The sequence below is a fragment of the Onychostruthus taczanowskii genome, unplaced genomic scaffold (genome assembly GCF_017590055.1).
Source record: "Onychostruthus taczanowskii isolate IOZ18803 unplaced genomic scaffold, ASM1759005v1 scaffold94, whole genome shotgun sequence".
NCBI lineage: Eukaryota > Metazoa > Chordata > Aves > Passeriformes > Passeridae > Onychostruthus > Onychostruthus taczanowskii.
In genome coordinates, this window is record NW_024507435.1 from 818,653 (window position 1) to 828,957 (window position 10,305).

At 40.1% G+C, this 10,305-nt stretch overlaps 1 long non-coding RNA gene across 1 annotated transcript in view; it reads right to left on the reverse strand.

Annotated features, from left to right (window-relative positions):
- LOC121347822 overlaps positions 1–7,110 on the reverse strand; it is a 47,122-nt gene extending 40,012 nt beyond the window's left edge. The window contains exon 1 of the long non-coding RNA XR_005954284.1: positions 6,985–7,110. This is a non-coding gene — a long non-coding RNA (uncharacterized LOC121347822). The remainder of the gene's footprint in view (positions 1–6,984) is intronic.
- Between the last annotated feature and the right edge of the window lie 3,195 nt (positions 7,111–10,305).

The window sequence follows — 10,305 nt, forward strand, 5'->3', positions numbered from 1 at the left end:
CATAAAAATCCCAGCTGCCAACTGGGAGCAGTTTTAAAGTGAAACACCTGCTCACTATTCGATGCAGGGGCACTGACTCCTCCATGGTCGATATGAGGTGTTCAGCTCCAGGTCGAGCTGGAAGAGCTGATGGATGAACATAACTCTGTGATACTCCCCTGCTTCCATCTCTCAATGGCCTTTCCCTGTCCTTCCTCAAACTTCTCAGTCTTTTCCCTGTCTCTCTACCCCACACAATGGCGGTAGAGCTGAGGCCCAGTGAAATGCTTTTACATGTTCTTAGTCTGGGTGATTGTGTTTCTCCGAAGCACACCAAGGGCTTCACAGATCTTATCTTGCACACAGCTGTCACTGCTCCAGAAAGAGGCAAGTAAGCTGCTGCTGCTGCTTACTTGGATGCAAGGGTTGGTAAAATTCCTCTTTTACCACCTCAGCTTTTTGAGAGATTTCTAATAAGCCAAACCAAGGCAATTTCTTTCCGAGCAGGATTTCTTTCCACCTTCTTAAGACTCACAGTCTTCCTCTGCTGCTGTTGCCTGGCATAAATCTTAAAACGTGCAGATTTAGAAGCTATGCAGTGCCCATGTGTTTCCTTTTTAGAATAGCTCATGATATAAAAATTTTCTTAGTTCAGACATGAAAATAGACCAGACAAGCATATAGGCAAGTCTTCCATTGATCAGAGGAAATATGAATATCAGGACAAAAGGAGAAGCAAGCTGCTTTAAATGCTCCTGAGTCCAGCAAGGTGTCTTTCAGAGGATCTGAAGTGCAGTTCCTCAATTTCCAGCCTTGTGTGCTGCTGACTCATCACCTCCAGAAGTCAGTTCAGTTCCTGGTTCCCCAGTTCCTCCGGGATCCAGAGTTATGTCAAGGAAAATGAGAAGGAACCAGCTTTTTTTCCCCTCATCCCCAGCAGTTCCCCCTATGCCACTAAAGAACGTCACACATCCTGCTTAAACTTTTAGCCCTTTCCAATACTCCCACCAGACAGGATGACTTTGCATTGCCTCCTATTCAGACTAGTGGGTAAATATCAGTCTTTGGTCTTATGCCTGTTTTTTATGCTTAGTTTTTTTCAGCTGCAGTGTGATTGCTGGGGTAGCCGTGGGATGTTGACATGGAAAGAATAAAAATTTTGAAATCTGCTTGACAAGCATATTCCAAGGATGAACTTTGGAAATCTAGGTTTTGTTTTTATGTCTATACATTAAATTAATCTCTCCAGTAAGCCAGGTTTGCTCAAGAATGTGATTTTTGAGGAGTGGCAGTTAAAATTCCTCATGTACTTTCCACCCTTAGAGCTGAGGCCAATGCATCTCAAAAAATAAAAGTAAACCACAAACATATGTGAACTCTGTGAGCATCTGATCACCTTACTTGAATCAATTGATGTTTACTTATCTGAAACCTGTTTTTCAAAAGTGTTGACTGACACAAGCATTCTCTCTGATCTTTTTATAGATACACCTACCAGACACCAGGCAGATGGAGTGGGGAAATCAATTTTTGCTCCAACAGTTGCCATACAGGTTCTCTTTTTCCTATGAAACCTTTCTAAAAGTCTCCATGAACTACTTGGAAAAGAGTCATTAGTGAAGGTGAAGAGAAAAGAAACAGACTTTCATTGCTTTTAATGGAATGGTTAGAAAAACAAGTATGAACCTTTTCTCCAGCCCTCGTGTCCTATTTATTCCTTTTATTGGCTTTTTGCAGTGTTGGGCTGTCAATATGCAGTATAACCCTTTGAATAGGGCCCCAGTGGTCCATGAGTTTAGTCAAGAACTTAAATCAGACTTTAAAGGACTTATTTCTTTTCCTGATACCAGAAGATTTCCACATTCCTTGAGGTTTAGAATGTCATTTTTTAATTGGTGTGGGGTTTGTTTTTTTTCTTGGTGGTTTTTTGTGGTTGTTTTTTTGGGTTTTTTTCTGGCTGTAGAATCTCAAGATTCAGCCACCTAACGCTCTTAGGCTTCCTTGGAAATCCCACCCTCAGCCAGATAAAGCATGGTATTTCAGCTGAGGAATAAAGTTAGCATTCACATGGATGTGTGATCCTATGTTTTGTTGTTAGAAGACAGACTTAGAGGGGGACTGGACAGCAGAATAATTAACTATGCAACTTTCTCATTCTGTTAAACAAGGATTGATGCCAATAACAGAGGCAAGAAAGCAAGGTCAGAGCAGAAATTAGTCTCTAAAAGACAGCTGCTGGGGTATGAGCCATTTGCTTCCTGCACTTAAAATGAAAGACCTGAATGCCTTACTTGATCTCTGTGAGAAATGGAAGTAGAATCAAAATGGGGGGAAGTAGGGCCATGCTAAACAGGAGACACCTCTCTTTTCTTTTCTTTTCTTTTCTTTTCTTTTCTTTTCTTTTCTTTTCTTTTCTTTTCTTTTCTTTCCCTTTCTTTTATTTTTTTTATTTTTGTACATTGCAGAAGACACTCCTACTCTGAGAAATATGTTTTAGCTTTTGTAGACTGGTATGTTCAGCACACTTTGAAGAGCTCCGAGTTGAAAAAGTAATTGAGATGGGAAAAAATGCAGCTATGTCTAAAAGTAATTCTAAATATGTAATAAACTCACAGTCTCCATTATATTCTTCAGTCTTAATTCGAGGATTGCAAACATGAGTTTAGGAAAACTTGTTTGCACATAAGAAGTAGTATAAATATGCCAATAAAATAACCTTTAATCTGTCAGGAATTCTACTGAAAACTCCATGTGTGAGAGTAAGTGTATATATATATATATATATATATATATATATATATATGTGAAAGTATATATATATATATATACACACATATATACACACTACATGTGAGAGTGTATATATATATATTTATATACACACATGCACATACAGATGTGGAAGAGGGAAGGATATTCAGACACAACAATGGAGAAGTATCAGGACTTTTTTCCCCTTGTCAATACACTCCTGTCTGGGAGGGAAGGTAGCAGCTGTTTAGCAGTGTGATATTACTAATATGAGCACCTTACACATCACAGGCACTTAGCATATACCCAAATAGTGCAGGAAACTGAACTTAGAGAAATAGATACAATTATGTCTGAAACTGTCCACCAAACTATGAATAAAGACAAATAGCACCTTATTTTTCCCTTTTTCGTCATGAACTCCATGCTTAAGTGTTGGCTCTGTAGGGATCCAGGAACACCATCTTCTCTTGGAACATGAAAAGCTTTTCCTTCAGTATCTGGACTGTTACCAACTTAACCAAATTCTTTTTAAATAGTAAGGTGTAGTAAGATGGCTTTTTGGTTTGACTTGGTTTGTTGGGTTTTGTTTGTTTATTTCATTTGGATTTTTTTGTTTTGCTTTGTTCTTTAATATGGCCTAGCAGAATAAAACAAGTTAAAGAGCTTTGGCTTAGTTGAGACCCAAGATTATCAGGCTTTAGCTGCACGCAAGCAAATTTAGCAGTGAATAGCAACTTACTCCAGTGTGTGTCAAGGCCAGGGAAATCACATTTTGGGGAAGAGGCAGTGCCTATTCCACAGCCTTTGAAGATTGCAGCTAAAATTAGATGGTGGCTGCTAGCCAGAGAAGGAAAACATTTTCCCCTCTTTTGCAATGCATCCAAAAGCTGCACTTTCAGGGATTTCTATAAACCCATCACACATTGAAGAACAGACTTAGATTCTCCCATTTACCTGTGAGCTAGAAGCTGACAGACAGAGAGATGAATTTGTTCTGGTTTGGAAGAACATTAAGGAAATATGTATCATAGCATTGTACCCATTAATGTCAGTTTAATAGAAATATGTGGTCAGTTTTTAGCTATATTTAGTGACACCTAGTCTGAATCTCAGGCTTCAAAGTTGGTCTGAGTTTCAAGAGTAACTACTAGTCACTCAATGAAAATCAGACCCCTTTGGCTTCAATGTCCTTTGCATTGGACCTCTAATCTCTTCTGAAAATCTTAAATTTTCAAAATCTAGACCTACAGAAAGAAAACCAAAAAATTTAGTCCTTGATGGCCCAGGTGCAAAAGGCAAAAGGCTGATCAGAGTTCAGACTTGTTACCTTCGAGGTGCCAGAGCTCTGAGTCACCACAGCAGTGGCTGAAATACCATATTATCCCAGTTTCTCTGATGAGAAACCTGGGTGTCAGATGAGGAAAACTGTGTTTCTCATGGGAAAAAAATTTGGTAAACATGTTTCATGTCAAGCATGGTATGCCCACACAGACAAATCCAATTTGAAGCCTGCTGTTAGTTTTTTCTCCTTATTTAGTAAGAAAACACATATGTCAATATAATCTTTTCCATTTTGTTGTGGCTCAAGCCTCACTTGTGGGCTTCCAAAATGATATCACTGAAGAGCAGAGCTTAACCTCAGTGTTTGGTGAAAAAACACAGGAAAGACAGCACCTCTGCTGAGGAAGGGAGTATAAGCATTGAGCAGTATTTCAAAACAAGTGGACAAACAAAAATATACCAAGCAGCCACTACAAAGTCAGTGCAAAGTCCCTTCTAATTTCTTCTGAATATCTAAGGTGAATCAAAGCCAAGCCAGACTCTTATGCAACTAGAGGGAAACGGTCCATATGTCCAGGCCATTTTCTTATGGCATTTCCTGATGAAAAACTGAAAAGCACAACAGATCTTGCTTTAAGTTCCTGTGTGTTTGTATATTGTTCCACATAAAATTAACACTGACAGCAAAAATCCAGGTGCTTTTTTTCCCTTTTTTTTTTTTTTCTTTATTTTTTTTAATTTTGTTTTGGTTTTTTGTTTTTTTTGGGTCTTTTTTTTATTTTTTTTTGGGTTTTTTTTTTTTTTTTTTTCCTATTGTTATTTTGAGGAACAGTGAGTCTCCATTTGGGATGGGAAAAGAGGAATTTCTCTGAGGGCAGGTGTTAATGGTGAAGCAGAATATTTTTTCTTCTCTGAATTCACTCTTTTTCTCAAAGGATCTGGGGTTTGCAGTGAGTTATCTATGTTAAAAGCAACATGGTTTTCAAGCACTTACCAGCATTATATAGTAGGAGAGATTCTCCTAGCATGATTTTAGAGGCTGTCAACAAAAAATTCTTATTATAACTTTGTCCTATCCAACATCTGAGTAACTGTTTTACACAACTCCTGAGGAATATACAAGAAATATCTGCATGTACAATGATAGGTGCCACAGAAATCAAATTCCTCCATCAAAGATGAATTTATCTTACAACCCTCTTTTCTTTTCCCCTAATAGAAAAGTCATTTCAGTTATTGTTGGTGGGCACAGTCCCATATTGATGGTTCTCCTATACGTCAGTGTACCAGCATTTACATTGCTCAGATAATCTTGCTGGCAAGCAAAGAAACAACTATCATGTTACTTGGAAGAACTGAAGCTGTATTGTGCAGCAGTCATTCGTCTCCTTGAATCTGCTCATAATGGTGAATACATCATTCTGCCTGCCTGCAACTTGTGTAACAAACAGCACAGCCAAGTCTTTTCCAGTTCTGTTATTCTGTTTTAAAAAACACTGACATTTTCTTAAACAGACATAATTTACAATTTTAAGTAACACAACAGTGCCTTGGTGTGCAAGGGCCAGCAAGCAAACAAGACTCCTTTCACAAAGACAAAAAAAAAAAAAAAAAGACACAGTCTCGTGCTCTCTGAGGTCAACATGGCTTAAAACTAGGGTTAGAGGGGAGGAACCAGGACCTTTCTGTGATATATCTTTGGCTTTGGAATATGTATTGTGCTCCCACAGCAGAAAGGTCAAGTGCAAGTAGAGTTAAAAGCAAGGCCCTCTGGGGACTTCAGCTGCCTGTGTCTACACCATCCTTTCCTGTGCTACACCTACTGCACCTCAGGCAGCAGTTTTGGGGACTGAGCATCCATGCTGTTTTGATCTCTGATTCATATTCCCAGCTTGCCTGACTTCTCCTGACTGCCAACACCACATGGGAAACATCAGGAGTACTCACAGCACCAACCAAAGTGTCCTCCATACACCAGCTGGTTGAGCCACCTTGTCAGGCACCTCCTGGAGAATTCTCCGCTTGCCACATGTATCCCCACCATGCAACACCCCTACTACTCACATTTCCAAGTAGAAATATATTTAAAAATATATAATTTTTAGGACGGTTTTAATTGAGAGGGGTGTCCTTCACACCCATCATCTGTGGGCCACCCATCTAAATCAGAAAGCACAAGGTGGTGCTCATGAACTGGCAAGTGAAGTCCTGGCATATGGTGAAGTATTAGTAAATAACATGAATTCCTGCTGGTGGGCACTAAACAGAAAACACTGTTCTGTTTATGGCCCTGGCACAGCTGGGCTTCTCTGCTGCTGCAGTGCTGCCTGGACAATCCAACTCCTCTGAGTCCAGGAGCTGAAGACAGATCACAAGCACATGACATTGCAGACCTCCAGGACGAAAATAATGGCATGCTTGTCATTGCTGAACTTCTCTGGCATCAGTCAGCTTGTCAGCTAAGGAGTACATGCACTTCCCTCTCCTGCCTTTTGTAAAAGCTGCTGCAAAGTGCCACAAAAGTGGACTTTTCTCTCTGGAATTTGATTTTTGCTCTCTATTTTTGCATGTTTGAAGGACAGGATGCTCCCCCCTGTGGGAGACTGTAACATACACCATAAGGTAAATCTGTTTTCTGTCACGGGATGTTAACTGAGGGTATTAGTCTTGAATCACAGCCCCTGAATTAGTATGGCCTATGGGAATCCCCTTATCCCTGACTGTCATGGCAGTGGGTTCATTTTTCCCCCAGCAGAGCACCTGGCAGCCCACACTGCTCCCTTTGTTGCCCTCCCCTGTGTGCAGGCAGCAAAGGGTAAGGGCATCAGTGTGGTGCTGTAGGATACAAGCGACGAGAGGCTGCTGTGGTTTTGCATGACCTACTAAGCACCTTTATTTACTCACAACTAAATAAATCATCCCATATATATCTGTCTCAGGCAAAATAAATGAATCAAGTTCTTTCTTTACCTGAGGATTTTCAACTCTGGGTTAGTGACATGAGGTCCAGAATCCAAAATCCTTCACTAAAAGTCGTCTGCTGCTTTTATTTATCAGATCCTGCAACTGCACCAGGAAGGAACATCTTGACTGTGGCAGCCCACAAAAAGTATGTGACTGTTACTTGAAATTTGAGATTAATTGAAAGCAGCAGGTGACATGCACACTGCAGCGCTGGTGTTGTCTAATAAGTCAGCAGAACCGTACTGCAAGGGCAAATTTTCATCTCCCAAAGCAGCTAAAATAAGAAACACAACAGTAACACAGCCTGGAGGGTGAGGACTGCATCATAACACAATTTTTTTTGAGTGTTGGGGTTTTTATTTTTATCAGTGATGTTTAATCAACATTGGCTCATGGAAATACTCAAAAAAACAACTTAATGGAGGGAAGAAATCAATGTCTTTACATTATAGGTTCCAAATGAGATAATAAATGTCCCAAGCAGTGTGAAAAAGGCTGCTGTCAGGAGATGGTTTATGACTGAGCAGGAGCAAGAAGCCTGGTGACTCACACATCATGGCCCATACCTGGATATTTCCGGAAAATTTCTCAAATATGAGTGGTTCAAACAGCTCAGATAAGGATTAGGTAAGAATGCAAATATGGGGGCTTTACAAGAAGATAATTCAAGCTATGAACCTTTTCCAAAACATCTTTGTCAGGGATACACTCCCTGTGTACATTCAGCCTTTTGGTCACATTAACATTTTGCTGAAGAAGCAAGTTTGATAATATTTTTTTCACTCACTCTTCCTTATCTTCTGAAACTTCGATGCACATCAGTAAAATAACAGGATCCACAGGGGAAATTGTCCTATTTTTCTATTGTCTACAGGCTACAGAAAATCTGAAATCAAATCTGAAATTAAAAAATTGGCAGAATATGAGTTGAAATCAGTATTAACTAGAAACTTCAGCATAAAGTATATTCATTTGATCAAAGCAATATCTATATCCCATGGAAGCTTTTGAAGAATATTTAGAAGTAAAACAAGTGGGAAAAATACCTCTGTGCCAAATTTTGAGCTGTTTTTTAAACACACATCAAGGCAAAGCCATAAAGCAGCCAATTGCCTCTATCTTCTGCCAAGAGCAGCGTTCCCTCTCTCTCTCTCTCTCTCCCCCTCTCACTTTTCCCCTCCTCCTCCCTCCAAATGAACAAGATCAAGATCAAAAAAATTGCATCAAGTTGTTGAAGCACGTTTCAAGTTTGCAGGAATATCATATGCATGTGAGTCACCACCAACACACACACACACACAAGTCCCTTTAGTTACTTCTGCTGCTGCCACCACCAAGGAGCGACCACAGGACTCTGGAGTGAGACAAGGAAATAGAGAATCTGGTAGGCAGTGAAAAACTAAAAAGCGAAAGAAGTAGGGTTACAGAGTGAGGGAGAGAGCAGGGAGCATTTGCTTTAGATGCCAAAAAAATACTCCCTACAGCTGTGTGCTAATATTATGATTATTATTTTGGCAGAGGCTTTTTTGTTTTCTTTCCCAAGCTAATCCTGCTCCCCTCTTGTGCAGGTATTGAGCTTGTGCTGGGCCAAGAAAGCAAAAGAAACAAGGCCATCAGTTTTAGATTTGCTGTGCTCTGTCCAAGATATATAGCACATGGCAGCAAAGGAAAGCAAGAGAGAGGGGAGAAAAGAACTGTGTTAATGGTCCCAGCCTGGGTAAAGACCTTTGACTTTTCCAATAGTTTCAGTTCAGAATTAAAAGGTGACAGAGATAAAGAAAAAAATTACTTCCCAATTGCCTCTAATGTAAATAATTAATGCAAATAACTTGGAGCATCTGATTAGCCTGAAGCTCTGTGAAGACATTAGAAAAGCTTTAGTACCAGAATATTTTTTTGGAGGAGGTTTTGGTCAGATCCTTCTCTATCTGTCTTCTTTCTTCTATCAAAATACAGCACCATTTTCCTCACAGACCTTTTATAGCCATCACGAGTTTGCATCAGCTCAAGACCTCTGCATATCACATGCTGAATCAGCAGTTTTCCATACAGCCCTGTCTGTGACAGCCACTGCTGTACAGTTGTGGCACGGCAGTTTTAGTTCCTTGATAGTCTGAAAGATGTCTTACATACAATTAAAGGTCTGCTCTTATGGAGAATTATTGCTCAGATACCCCATTCAGAAGAATTCCCCCCACCCCCTCCAATTATTTCTTTAATCCATAGGAAATAAAGTTGTACACTCATTTTTTTGCATCTATCCTGTAACTAGAGTCCCTGCAATATGAGGCTTCCAAGCATATTTTCTCAAAATTCTTTAGCAGAGGGAAGCATGACAAAATGTGAGGCAGTATGGGTACAAACAGAATTTGTGAGTGTCAGTCAAGCATGTTTATTTAAGATATAAACATAAGAAGAGGTGTTCTGCCTTAAACTGAGGTTCCAGTATCCTCTATTTCCACTTTCTCCTTCCCTTTTTTTCTCCTATTCTGACATTTATTTTCTGGATTGTTTCTCTCTGTAAGCATGTTAGTTTTATTGTACATCTTTTTCCTTCTTCTGCTTAAAAGTCCTTACATTATTTCATGTACTTTTGGGTCTTCGTGTTTCTTTTATGACAGCCTCCGTTTTCTTGTCTGAAACAGCTGCACTCATTTGTCCTCTTCAGGGCCTTGATCCTGAAAACCATCTTAAATCAGAAAACACTTAGACACATGTTTAGCAATGGGGTTAATTTTTACATGAACTGCAAGGTAAGCATTTACCTGAAGTTGATCCAAATCCAACTGCTTTGCCAAACAGGTGCAGATTTTATATATATTTATGTATATGTACCCACACATACATGCACATAAGATAAATGTTTTGTTTGAAGCTGAACAGCTTTCCAGAAGGAGAACTGCTGGCTCATGAAAAGTATTTGGCAAATTATAACCTCTGTCTCGGGTACCCAAGACATATTACATTCATCACGATCACTCAACTCAGTGCCTATTAAATAAGACCCTGCACAAAACACATCCGCTCTTCATCTGTGGCATATAACTGGGATTTCTTTCCAAAGTGCTCATTCCTCTGCTGCACTGGACCTCTGCAGAGAGAAGCAGCCACTGTGGTGGAGTGACAGTCAGGAGGAGCAGCACATCCTGGAGCTGCTCTGGTGCAGGGACACAGGTGCTGTGTCTGGGAAGCTGCTCACCAGCTTGGACAGTGCAGGCAGCTGTGCAAAGCAGCTAAGCTGATCTGCCTTTGCATGGGCTCAACAGAGATTCTCACCAGCGACCTACAGAGGAATGTGGCATGGCCACAGAGCCATGGCACACAGAT